Genomic DNA, 14,555 nt, shown 5'->3' on the forward strand with positions numbered 1-14,555 from the left:
TCAAAACCCACCAGTGACTCTACAGGAGTAAAGACTCCCTGTAAAGATTACAGCCTAGGAAAGCCTATGGGGCAGTTCTACTCTATCCTATAGGGTCACTGTGAGTTGGAATCAGCTCAACAGCACATCACACATATACATATATATACACACTAGCTAGTCACATCGGTTTGTCTTCCAAGTGATGTTGGGATGATAGTGGCTTCTCTTTGAGTCTGTGTCTTCCCTTGAACCTCTGTCTCCCAAGGCAGAGTTAGTTTCTCTTCCTGTGTTTCTGACACCCCTAGAACCAGCCAAAAAGAGCAGAAGCACCAAGATTGTGAACACTGTCCCCTTGCTGGTTTCAGAAATGGAGACCTCTGAGTCACTGCAGCTTGGAAAACACTGCAATGCAAAGGGAGGGGCAGGACAAAATGCATGACTCCCCCACCATTCAGGACTGATTAGGGCACATGCCCACTGCAAAGGGCGGGCAGCATTTCCCAAGCCTGCTTGATGACAAGAATCACTGGGGTGCTTGTCTCCATTCCTGGGTCCAATCAGAATCTCCAAGGGAGGGGTCTGGGAATCTGTGTTTTTAACAGGTGCCCTCCGTGATTCTTAACAACAGACAAAGTTGAAAAATGCAGGACTAAGAGAAGAAGGCAGAGCAAAGACTAAAACCAAGAAGCCATCCTGAACTACCCTAACAACAAAATTGGCCACCATGAACCCAACAGAGAGAAATCCCTGGAATGCCTAAAAGGGGAGGGAGTTCAGGGAGCTGAAGATCTCAGAGATAGGGTAAGATGGAAGAAATGGTAACCTTCATGGCAAAAGGAGTACATAGGGTTTGTCAGCCCTGTTTGGAGTGAAGCAAAAGGAACATGTCAGGAAGAGAGAAGGATTCCAAACATCTCCAGCAAACATTTACAAAGCCTTCTGCTGAGTACAGGAAACTCAGAAACAAATAAGGTGTTGGCCTTCAAGGGGCTCAAAGACAGGTAAATAGCAGACTACGATAGAATGTACTAAATGCCCTGATAGGCAGAAATACAGCTTTCTTTGGGAAGCATACAGGAAGTAGAAATCCATTCTGCACAGAGCTGTCTAGAGAGACTGCAGGAAAAAGATGACCTTGAGTTGGGCTAGAAGGATGAGTAGTAGATGGTTAGGCAATGGTTGAGTGGGGTGGCCAGGTATAGGAAGAAATTTGGAAGAGTTCTAGGAAGCAGACACAGACTAAGAAAAGCTGGGCAGCAAGAACATTCCTGGTGTTTTGGTTCAGTCCGAGTAGTGCCTAGTGGGCTTGCGCAGAACCTAGGCTAGCTCTGAGTGCAGCAGGGAGCCGTACCAGGACCAGCTGCTGCAGAGTCGATTCCGACTCATGGCAATCCCACGTGTGTCCAGAGTCCAACTGTGCTCCACAGGGTTTTCACTGCCTGTGACCTTTCGGAAGCAGATCCCTAGGCCTTTCCTCTGAGGCACCTCTGAATGGACTCCAATCTCCAATCTTTCAGTTAGCAGTCAGCCCTAGAGGCACCACCCAGGGACCGCTAGGGAACCATGTTGTTATTGCTAGCTTCCACTAAGACACGCCAACTCATGGTGACCCCATGCACAATAAGATCAGATTGTTGTGATCCTCTGGGTTTTCACTGTCTGATTTTCAGAAGTAGATCACCAGGCCTTTCTTTCTAGTCTGTCTTATTCTGGAAGCTCCGCTGAAACTTGTTTAGCATCATGGCAGCATGCAAGCTTCCACTGACAGGCAAGTGGTAGCTGGGTTTGAGGAGCACGTAATGCAGTGAGGTAACCAGATTTGCATTTTAAAGAGATTACTCTGGCAGCTATGGCTAGATCAAATTGAAGAGGGATAAAATAAGAAATAGAAAGACTGTTTATAGCTGTTGTTGTGTGCCAGTCGATTCTGACTCTTAGCAACCCCATGTGACAGAGTAGAACTGCCCCATGGAGTCCTCTTGGCTGCTATCTTTATGGAGGCAGATAGACAAATCTTCCTCCCATGGAACAGCCGAATGGGTTAGAATCAACAACCTTTCAGTTAGCATCCAAGGCTTAACCATTGCACCACCAGGGCTCCTAGGAAGATTGTTTAGGAGGCTACAATAAGAATCCAGGCATGAAGTAAGAAAATGGGAATGGGCAGGGTGTGTAGGGATGAGTGAGAGCAAATTAGAATAGTCTGTGCCCTCACACTGGGACTTTTCTTACCAATTGCTCCTCTGTGGGATTTCTAGCTTTAGAGGTGCCCGCGCACGCTATTGCAGGTTGGAGTGACTGCCCCTTTGTTGTTGTTAGTTGCCGTTGAGTCAGTTCCCATTCGTGGTGACCCCATATGTGCAGAGTAGAACTGCTCGATAGGGTTCTCAAGGCTGTGACTTTTCAGAAGCAGATTGCCAGGCCTGTCTTCTGAGGTGCCTTTGGGTGGGTTCAAATTGCCAACCTTTCGGTTAGTAGTTGAGCGCTTAAGTGTTTGCACCACCAGATGGAGCCTCCAGTGGGCCTAGCATGGTATCTTACCTCCCCGCCAAACATGAAAGCATAAATACTCCGCTGATGACTCCATCTGGTATGCTCTAAAAATGGGACTGAACCAACATTTATTAAACCTTGTCCTGGGAGCCTCCATTTTCTTAGCACTCAAAGCAACTCTATAAAGCAGATAATTTTGTTGCCATTTTACAGATAAGAAAACTGACCCAGAGAGGCTAAAATGTTTCTCAAGATATGTAGAAAGACAATTTTTGTATAGAAACACAGATTGATCTTGTATTCTACAAAACTCACTTAATAGTTCTAGTAGCGCTTCTGTAGATTTCGCTGTTTTTTATGCGTTATCTGCAAATAAAGACAGTTTTACTATTTCCTTTCCAATTCGAATGCCTTTTTTTTTGCCTTGCCTGGTTGCACTTGCTTATAAACTTCAACATACAATGCTGAGTAGAAGTGATATGAGTGGACACTTTTTTCTTGTTTCTGATTTTAGGGGGAAAGCACTCAGGTTGTCACCATTAAGTATGATGTTAGCAATAGGGTTTTTTGTAGATGTTGTTTGTCAGGTTGAGAAAGTTCCCTTCTACTTCATTTACTGAAAGCACAGCTAAGAAGGGGCAGATGAAGGATTTGAACTCAATCTTTCTGACAATAAAGCCTGGGCTTTCAGCCCTTCCAGCAGCAAAGAATGACTGCCCTTTCTCCATATATTGCCACCTCATTTCATAAAAAGCCACTTCCTCCACCCCTGAAAATATTATTTTTTAACTAGGCGATGGGGAGGGACAGGTTTCCCAGAGGCTGTTTCATCAGAAGCTTGATGAACATTCAGTATCGCTCTAATATACAAGTTCTTATTTCTCATCAGTTAGACTCTTCATTAATTTCATCTAAGTGGCGTAATTAAAGTAACTGTTAATTGGTGTATTACTAAGGTGCCGTTACGGTATGTGACAAGCCTTAATTAGCACGTGGTCTGGCACTCAATGTTCTCAACGAATCACTCGGAAACAGGGATCGTTCTCTCAAGAGCCGCACTTGAGAGGAACAGAGAGGGAGTGCAATTTTAAGCCAATGCAAAAAAAGAGAAAAACAACCTCTGGTGTTTTTCTCAACTTGTTTCTCATGAAGTGGGACTCTCTTCTCCCCCATACAGCAGCGCCTCCATAGTAGAATGGACAGGACTAGAGACCCTGTGTTTGGCTGTACTGGATTGCAGAATGATATACAAACAACCAGCTCCCATTGTCTCACTAACCACAGACATCTATTTAATTAACCAATGTGGCTGCGAGATACAGTAGGTGACCTCACTGCTTTCTCTGCCTGGAATGCCCTAGGAAATTACCCACATCAAAATGCAGGAGTCACCTTGCTGGTTCCTTCTTGTACTCAATATAGCTGTCTTTGCACCCAATAAATATTTTTGGAGCACTCACTGAGTGCCTAAGGCTCTAAAGAGATAAGAAAAGGAATGTGACCTGGCTCTGTGCTTGAGAAGCTCACACTGACTCCTGCCCCAGCCATTGCTCCGTCAGCTGTGTTCACACAGCAGCTGCTCTTACTTCCACCAGGCACGTATCACCAGGTATACTGGCTGGCTTCTAACCTCAGTATCCCTCCTGGGATTCTGTACTCCTTAAGGGATGTCTTATTCTATTTTGACCCCAACCCTAAGGAGCCCTGGTGGCTCAACGGTTTAGCACTTGGCTGCTAACCAGAGGTTGGCAGTTGAAACTCATCTAGCGGCTCCACAGGAGAAAGACCTGGCAGATCTGCTTCCATAATAATTACAGCGTAGGAAACCCTATGAGGCAGTTCTTCTCTTGTCACATGGGGTCACTATTAGTTGAAATCCAAGTGACAGCACCCAATAACACCCCTGACCCTCAAACACCTAGTACAATATCTGAAATATTAATTAACAGGGTTGTTAATATAAATCATCCCATTTTCAATATAGTATTAAAATAGTAGAGTATAGTCAAAGAATACTACAGTCTTAGATTTTGGATACTTGCCAACTGGGTTGTTGTTATTCGTTGCTGCCATCGAAAGCAGACAGCCAGGCCTATCTTCTGAGGCACCTTTGGGTGGATTTGAACTGCCAACCTTTTGGCTAGTATTAATCATTTGTACCACCCGGGGCTCCTGGGTATATCTCCACAAATCACTTATCTTTATGAGCCTCAGTTTTTCTTAACTTCAAAATGGGGATGAAAACAAGTTACACAGTATTGAATTGATGTGAGACTCATATGGTATACTTTATGTGATGATACGCATTAAACGGAAATGTGCCATTCCAATTAGTTATTAATAAATTATTTTATTAGTTATTAATAAGATACCCTAATACCATTTAAGATAATACCCAAAACACTCAAAGAACATCATTGCCTCTCCTGTTCTGGACGTTTTCCAAAGAAGTCTATCTCCACAATTCAGATAACTCTTTCAATGTCTAACAACTTTGTGGGTCAGAAAGGAGATCATTAAGATAAAGCTTCAATTAATTTCCTAGGGCTTTCTACTAATTGCAAACTCATAGGTTGTGTTTGTTTAGTTGTCTTAGTGAACCCAGATTGAATACGTTATTCAGCATTTTGATTCAATGCACATTCATTTAGTGTTTCTACTGCAAAACCAATACAAAGAAACCACAACCTGTTTAATTACCTTGCTTACCGAATTTCAATTTTAATTCAGTTAAAAAAAATAAATAACCGAGCTTGTGTCAAGCATTGTGTTAGGTGCTCGGGATACACTAGTAAAAGAGACACGTCTGGTTTGTAAATATAATTTGGTTTGAAAACATAACTCACATATTAAATAATAAGAAACCCTGGTGACATAGTAGTTAAATGTTCGGCTGCTAACCAGAACGTCGGCAGTTGGAATCTACCAGGCGCTCCTTGGAAATCCTATGAGGCAGTTCTACTCTTTTCTGTAGGATTGCTCTGAGTCCGCATCGACTCAACGGCAAAGGGTATTAAATAGCAAAATGATTGACAGTGGCCAATAGTCAATTATAGTAAAATATTGGAAACTACCAGAAACTTAAAGGTAACTAAAAACTAGAGATGTGTCTTCCAGGGAGGACACAGTCTAGAAGATTCTTTTTCACACTTTAAACCATAGGTAATCACATAATAGAGGTAATGATGAAAAGTTCAACTATTCTTTTGCAATCCTAGCAAATCTTGGGGTGCTTACAATATCCAAAGCCAAAGAATAGGAAACAAGATTTGCTATGCCCCATTGATTGGGTAAAACACATCTTCTCTTTAAAGATTGATTTGCGAACATTTGCAAATGGGTAGTCTGAGAGCTCCCCATGTAGAGCCTGTCAGCACTAAAACTGGAAAACTCTTGGTCAGATAATGAGGAAAAAGTAGTGTCCAGAGAGAGATGACCCCCAGGGCAGCCAATTTGCACAACTCAGTTGAGCACCATTCACATTATAGGCTCCAGGGCCACCGTTCGTGTAGACAGTAATCTGACACAGTCATTCTGAATCTGGATAAGGACTTCACCGAGGCCTAATTCTGAGGGTTGGCTGTCAAAAATGGAGTAACTTTGTAGGTGTACAGATATGTTACTGCATTTGTAAGTTTTTTTTTTTTATATAGACAGATATAGTTAAGAAAATTATTAGCAAACCTGTTCATAGCTCAGTCTGTAGAAAAGCACAAATTAAACAAACCCTACAAATATCATCAAAGACAGAAACCTAAAACGGATAGACATGATCATTGAGTTGGTGAAACCATACTTGGGTCAACCAAGGTTTACCCTGTGAAACGACCAGAAAAGCAATTACAATATCCTTCCATGTAATTCATAAACACTAGTGAATTTATAAATTAAGACAGTGTATATTAGAATGCTTGACGCTTTGTCCAGTAGCTTAAAAAAAACAAGCATATAATTATGATCAAAGGGTTAATCCCTAAGAGTTTTATCCTGATACCAAATTATTCTGAAGCAAGACGAGAGAACACTATAAATAAATTTTGTTATGGCAGCCTCTCTCTGACTCTTTTAGAAACTTCTCACAATGAATGCCATTATCAAGACTGTAATTGTTAAACTGTGCATGTACAGATAATGGCTGCTCGTTCATTGTATAACTCCTGGTGAGGAAACGGTCTCAATTTCTCTTTTAAAAATCTCAACAGGCAAGAAGAAAAAGTGATTGAAGATGATAGCTTTTTAGGTTTTTCTAAAGGAGTGTGATTTTTTTCTGAAGCATCTTCCTTAGCTCTGTGAGAATCCAATGTTGCTTCTGCCCAGGTGATTCTTTCAAATTCTTTTCATTAGGCAGGTATTCCAGCATTTTATTTTGGCTATCAACTGACAAAGTTCATGCGCATATCCTCAAAATAAAATTTCAGGTTAGCTTCTATTATTCACTGAGAAAGGAAGGATTGGACTTTATCCATTCACTTAAAGAAATAGTTATTCAGTTCTCATTAGGTGCCAGACAGTGTTCTAGGTGCTGCGGTTATAGCTCTGAACAAAGAGACAAAGCTTCTGCATTTATGAAATTTATATTCTCGTAGGCAAGACAGAATTAACAAGCGAATCTATTTTAATGTGTCAGTTGATGAAAGGCCACCAGGAAAACAGAGCAGGATGAGATGATAGTGAATATTTTTTTAAAGCACATTCAGTATTTTTCAAAATGCAAGACGTGGAGAAAATATTTGCCGGTAGATATATCTAACAAAGATCTCATATCCATAATATGTAAAGAGCATAAAAACTCAATAAGAAGGCAAGCAACCTAATTTAAAAACAGGCAAAAAGTTGAATGGTAACTTTAAAAAAAAGGCGTACCGATAGCAAATAAGAAATAAAAAGATACTCAACATTTTTAATCATGGGGAAATCCAAATTAAAACTACAATGAGATACTACTATAAACCCACCAAAAACACAAACCCAATGCCATTGAGTCAGTTCTGATTCATACCGACCCTAAAGGACAGAGTAGAACTGCCCCACAGGGTTTCCAAGGAGCAGCTGGTGGATTTGAACTGCTGGCTTTTTGGTTAGCAGCCAAATGCTTAACCACTGCACCACCAAGGCTCCATAAACCCACTAAAACTAAAAAAACAAACCCATTGTCATCAAGTTGATTCCGAATCATAGTGACCCTATAATAGAAAGGGTAAAATTGTTAAAAAGATTTATAATACCAAATGTTGAAAACAGTGTGGAACAGCAAAGTTTCAATATTGCTAGTGAGTGTGTAAAATGGGGGCAGACACTTTGGGAAATAGTTTGGCTTTTTCTTGTAACGTTAATCATAAACTTACCCTATGATCTTGCAATTCCATTCCTGGGTAACTATCCAAAAGATATAAAAAGATATGACCACAAAAAAGATTGGTGCAAAATATTCAAAGGTTTATTCATAATAATAAACTAACAGAAAGCAACAGCAACATACTCACTAAGATGGCTATTATCAGAAAAATGAAAAATAACAAGTATTGGTAAAGATATGGAGAAATTGGAACCCCGGTGAATTGCTAGTGGGAATGTAAAATGGTATAGTCACTGTGGAAAACAGGTACTTCCTCAAAAATCAAACATAGAATTATCATGTGATGTAGCAAGTCCACACCTAGGTATACACCCACAAGGTTGAAAGCAGGGATTCAAACAGATATCTGTATACCAATATTCATTGCAGCATTATTCACAATAGTCAAAAGGTAGAAACAACCCAAGTGTCCATCAACAGGTGAATGGATAAACAAAATGTGGTATATCATACAATAGAATATTATTCAGCCACAGAGAGAAATAAAGTTTTGATACATGCCGCTACATGGATGAACCTTGCAAACATTATGCTGAAATGAAATAAACCAGACACAAAAGGAGAAATAGTGTATGATCCCACTTCTACGAAAATATCTAGAACAGGCAAATACATACAGACCAAAGGTGCGGGGATTGGGAGTGGCAAGTTACTGCTTATGTGGTACTGAGTTTGTATTTGGCTTGATGAAAAGCTTTTGTAAATGGATAGGGGTGATGGTGCCCAACATGGTGAATGTAATTAATGTCACTGAATTGTACACTTAAAAATGATTAAAATGGCAATTTTTTGGTTACATATAGTTTACCATAATAAATTTTTTTTAAAAAGCAAATACTCATCAATAAGTAAATGGATAAACAAATTGTGGTATATTTATACATTGAAAAGAATGATTAGTGATACAACAATGTGGATGAATCTCAAAGAAAGAAATCAGACCAAAAAATATTCATACTATATATTCCCATTTATATAAAGTTCTAGAGTAGAAAAACTAATATATAGTGATGGAAACTAGATGAGTGTAGCCTGGGAAGTGGGGTGGGGTTGGTATTGACTACAAACAGAAATGAGGGAAACTTTTGAGGTGATGGATATACTCTATATTGTATATTGATTGGGATGATGGTTACATGGTGCATACATTTGTCAAAACTCACCAAACTGTTCACTTAAAATGTATACATTTTACTGTTTGTAAATTATATTTGAATAAAATTAAGAGCATTTTTAAAAGAGAGTTAAAATTGAAGTTAAACACTTACTAAATATGCTTAAATAGACGTTAAAACCAGTAGGAAAAATTGGTAAATTGGAATATAAAGAAATGTTACACAGTGCAGCACATGGACAAAGAAAGAAAGGTTAAGAGACATAAAGAACAGAGTGAGAAGGACTAACATACTTCAAATTGGAGTTTCATTGAAAAAGATTGAGAAAATGCCCCAACTGATGTCACAAGCAGCAGAGATGAGCTGTCCTCACTGAGCCTTGTTCAAACTACAGACATATGAAGAAAATAACATGTTAAGTCTGAGGCTCTTGTTTTAAGCCACTAAGTTTGAGGTCATTTTTTTATGCAGCAGTAGGTAACTGGAACAGATTTTGCTACCAGAAATAAGGTGTTGCTGTAAAAAAAAAAAAAAAGATATATATGTATATAGCATTGGCTTTGGGACAAGATGGTGGGTGGAAACAAAAGGGTCTTTAGAAGGGTGTCAATGAGGACTTTAAGAGAGAAAGGTATTACTGGAAGCTAGAAGAAAAGAGGCCCTTATTATGGTACACAGAGTTTAACAATAGAATTGCCAGTGGTTACGTGTAAAACAGAAAATGTACCTAATGAACTGATTATCTTTCTACGGAAATTTCTAGGCAGGGTGTTGAAAGTGTTGCCTGGTTTCTTCAGCTGCTTGCAATTAAACAAGAGAACAAAGAGTTAAAGTATAAGTGACCATTTAAATATAAAGGAGCCAGGACTTACTGTTTGAGGATAAGAATGTTTCTCACTCCCAGTCTCTCTATATGGTAAATGATTCTCAAATTAAGAAACAGCTTTTTTTTTTTTTTTTTTTTCCAGGCAAAGATCAAATCCAGGGCACTGTTACGTAAATATGGTCTAAAGATGAAATCGATACCTCATATGGATTTAAGGTGGTGCCCTATGAATTCTTTCAAACACACCAAAGGCCTTCTAAGGTCCTTCACAGTGTGCTTTGCAAACTTTATCTGTTGAGTTTCTAAAAATCTTGTGATAAGCCCAAGGCTTCTATATCCAAGAAACTATGCCTCAGGGATTGGGGGAGGGGAGAATGGGAATTTATTGCCGAAGGGGTACTGAGTTTCAGCTTGGGGTGATGCAAAACCCTTGAAAATTAATAGTGGTGATGGTCGCGCAACATGGTGAAAATATTTAATGTTATTGAGTTGTACACTTAAAAATGGTTCAAGTGGCAAATTTTGTGTTATATATCTTTTACTACAATAAAATTTAAAAGGAAAAAAAAATGAAAACCTACACTTAAGGACCTTCATTTGTACCTGGACCTGATTTCGATGATGAGGATTTCAAACTGATGCAACAATGGGATTAGACTTGGGGACTTATGGGGGAGGGAATGAATATATTTTGCATATGAGAAGACAGTGAATTGTTGTGGCCAGCAGGAATAATGTGGCATATTGTATTCCCAAAGATGGTCTTGTCATTTCCCATCTCACATCCTCTTCTTACAATACAACCTTGCCACTTCCCGTTTAAGAGATGGGTCTCTGTCTCATCCCCTTGAACCTGGTGGACGTCTGTGACCACCTTAACCAATGGAGTACAGTAGAGGTGGCATTATGTGTCTTTGGAGTTTTGTTCTAAAAGGTGATACAAATTCCACCTGGCTTTCTCTGTTGGAATTTTCACTCTTAGGACCCAGCCACATTGCCAAGAGGAGGCTGAAGCAGCCTGTGGAGAGGAAGTATGGAGCAGAAACTGACGTTCTTAACCATTACCCACAGCTACCTCCAAACCAACAGCCAATGTCTCTTTGCCAGTCATGTGAGACAGCAATCTTGAAAGCGATTTCTTGAGTTGCCCGTTTGACACCACATGGAGCAGAGACAAGTTGTCGCCTCTGGAGCTTAAGCAAACTGTATATGTGTGTGAAAAATAAATGACTGTTATTGTTTTAAGTTACTAAATTTGGGGTAGTTTTTTATGCAATCCATGTTTGGAGTGGCTATTCTGCTCTTTTATAAGACACCATTTAGACGTGATTAGGCTTCAGCCTACTCTGTTATAGTCTCGTTAACATAACACAAGAAACAGGGTATATCTATAAGCACAGGGGTTACAACTTCCATTTTTTTTGTTGGGGGGAGCACAATTCAGTGAGTTACAGAGGGAAAATGAAATTGGCATCTGACCTCACAACAGCAACAATGAAAGCCAAAAAACAGAGGAATACAACTGTCAATGTACTAAGAAAGTTATAGTTGTAAATGAAAAAGGCAAAAACTACATTTTTAGAAAATGATATATGTGAATATCTTCATAGCTCAGGTATAGAGAAAGATTTATTAAGGAGGTTAAAAAAGTGCTATCTGTAAAAAAAGATAAAAATGATAAGTTTGAATATATTAAAATTAAAACACTTTTATTCAAAAGACATCATTAAATACAACCATAACAACAACCAAAAATGAAAGTGGTGGTGAGCTGCAGGTGCTGGTACTAATTAGATATAATCAATCACCTCATTGGATTAGTTCTCTTGGTTAGGGTTTTAGGGCTGTGGTCTCTTGGTACGATCCAGTCAATTGGCATAATACAGTTCTTAAAGTTTACGTTCTACCTCCCAGAACAACGAGTAGTGTCTGGGGTCTTAAAAGCTTATGAGCAGCCATCTAAGATATAACTGTTGGTCTTTACTCATCTGGAACAAAAAAGAATGAGGAAAACTCAAGAATCAGAGAAGCAACTGGACTATAGGACTAATTGTCTACATGAACCACTGCCTCCTCCTCCACCCTGAGACCAGAAGAACTAGACGGTGTCCACCTACCACTACGGAACACCCTGATCAGGAACATAATAGAGAAATCTTGATACAAAGGGAGAAAAATGTGGGAAAAAAACTTCAAACCTTTAAAGAATCCAGAGTGACTGGACCTATTGATTCTGAAGGAATCCTCCAGAATATGGCCTGAGTTGATCTTCAAATCTTGAATTGAAATGATCCCCTGAAGTCACCTTTAAACTAAGTAATAGTTTAGCCCAAAGAGTAAAGATTGTCCCCTTGAGAATTGTATTTTTTGTTTGTTTTGCTTTGCTTTTTTAAAAAATGTATATATGTATATGTATAAGACCAAAGAGTCCGCAGCTATTTTAAAGAATAGATGAGAAGGCTTCCCTAAATTAAGTAAATGGAAGTGAAAAACTAGAACAGAAATAACAAGAATGTTGACACAGTGTGAAGCATTTAACCAATGTCACTGATCATTATGTCTAGAAACTGGAATAGGAGTGGGTTTTGATCTGTATATTTTTACCAAAAATAAATTAAAAAAAAAAACAAAACATTAAGAATATAAAAAAAAAATAAGCCAAGGGATGAGAGAAGATTGGCAACATACATAACCAGTAAAAAGCTTTTATAAAAAATTAAAAAAAGAACTTCGACACATGAATAAGAATGTGCTAGACAACCCAACTGAAAAATAGGCAAAAGACTACAACAGATACTTCACAGAAGTAAAAACACAAACGTAGGAAGAGATTTTCAATCTCATTCATTATCAAGAAAACACAATCATGTTGAGATACCACTACTTTGGCAAAAATAAATAATAAAGTCTATCAAGAACAAGTATTAGAAAGAGCATATAGCAATAGGAACCCCCACACACTGCTGGCAGGAATGGAAATTCATATAATCACTTTGGAAGACAATTTAGCATTATCAATGACTATTGCAATTGATACCCTATGTACGGCCCTGCAATCATACTCTACATAAACGCACATGCACACACACACACACACACAAGACAGTGTAAGAATGTTCATATCACCATTGTTCATAATCAAAATATAAACCCCAGAACAACAAAACTATTCATAAACAATAGAATGGATAAATAATACATAGTATATTCATACAATGCAATACTATGGCACAATGAAAATTAATAAAATCAAGCTAAATGCAATAGCACAAACGAATCTTAAAAGCACATTGGGTTAGTGACACAATGTGAAAAACCAGGGTGGATTACCCAATAAGCAAGGCAAGCGTGGATTTACCTGGACTCACTTACTAATCTGTAGTGAACAATTTCACATGCGTTTCACCACATCATGAAACCCAGGTGTCATGGACTGAATTGTCTCCCCACCTTCCCCCCACCCAAAAAAATGTGTCAACATGGCTGGGTCATGATTCCCAGTACTGTTTGGTTGTCCTCCATTTTGTGATTGATGTAATTTTCCTATCTGTTGTAAATTCTAATCTCTGCCTACGGTTAATGAGGCAAGAATAAAAATAGATTATGTTAAAGACGATTAGGGTGTGGTGTAACACCCTTACTCAGGTCACATCACTGATCCAACATAAAGGGAGTTTCCCTGGGGTGTGGCCTATATCACCTTTTATCTTACAAGAGATGAAAGGGAAGGGAGCAGAGAGCGGGAGACCTCATATCACCAAGAAAGCATGGCGGGGAGCAGAGGGTGTCCTTTAGACCTGGCATTCCTGTGCAGAGAAGCTTCTAGACCAGAGGAAGATTGATGACAAGGACCTTCTTCCAGAACCAACAGAGAGAGAAAGCTTTCCCCTGGAGCCGACGCCCTGAATTTGGACTTCTAGCCTGCTAGACTATGAGAGAATCCATCCACTTCTGGTATTTCTGTTATAGCAGCACTAGATAATCAAGACACCATGTGAAATTGCTGACTACAGATTAGCAAGTAAACCCAAGTAAATCCCTGCTTACCTTGCTTACTGAGTAATCCATCCCTGTCAGGAATTTTAAATTTGAAGAGGCTTTGATCCTGTAGAAAGGTGCTGTGGGGTTGGGAGAGAGACAGATACCAGCCACACCTAGAAGCAGAATCTTTGATGATGTGATGAAAAAATGTGAAATTGTTCACTACAGATGATCTCATATGCAAGGTAAGCGCTGTGCTTACCTTGTCTACTGGATAACCCACCCCTGGTGAAGAATGTAACCAATGTCATTGAACCATACATCTAGAAATTGTTGAATGTGTGTATGATCTGCTGTGTATATTTTCACCAAAAATAAAATAAACATTTTAAAAAAGAAAATACAAAACCACATTGAGTGGAAGAAGACTCAAAGTGATTGTACAATATGATTCCATTAATATAATCTTCAAAACCAGGCAAAACTAAGCTACGTTGTTTACAGATACATATATAGGTGGGAGAACTATAAAGCAGCAAGGAACTGTTTACTATGAAATTCAGGATTGTGGTTATTTTTAGGGGATACAGGCAAGGAGGTATGACCAGGGAAGGAACACTCAGGGAGCTTCTGGTGTTGGCTAGTTCTTGACCTTGGTGCTGAGTACACAAATGTTCACTCTAAATGTATTTATTTTGCTATACATTGAAAAATTTTGTTATATTCCACAGTTTAAACAAAAGTCGAAAAAAAAAGTTGAAGTTGTTTTCTCAAAGAGTTTGTTTCTGACAGAATCAGGATT

The sequence above is a fragment of the Elephas maximus genome, chromosome 12 (assembly GCF_024166365.1).
Source record: "Elephas maximus indicus isolate mEleMax1 chromosome 12, mEleMax1 primary haplotype, whole genome shotgun sequence".
Lineage (NCBI taxonomy): Eukaryota > Metazoa > Chordata > Mammalia > Proboscidea > Elephantidae > Elephas > Elephas maximus.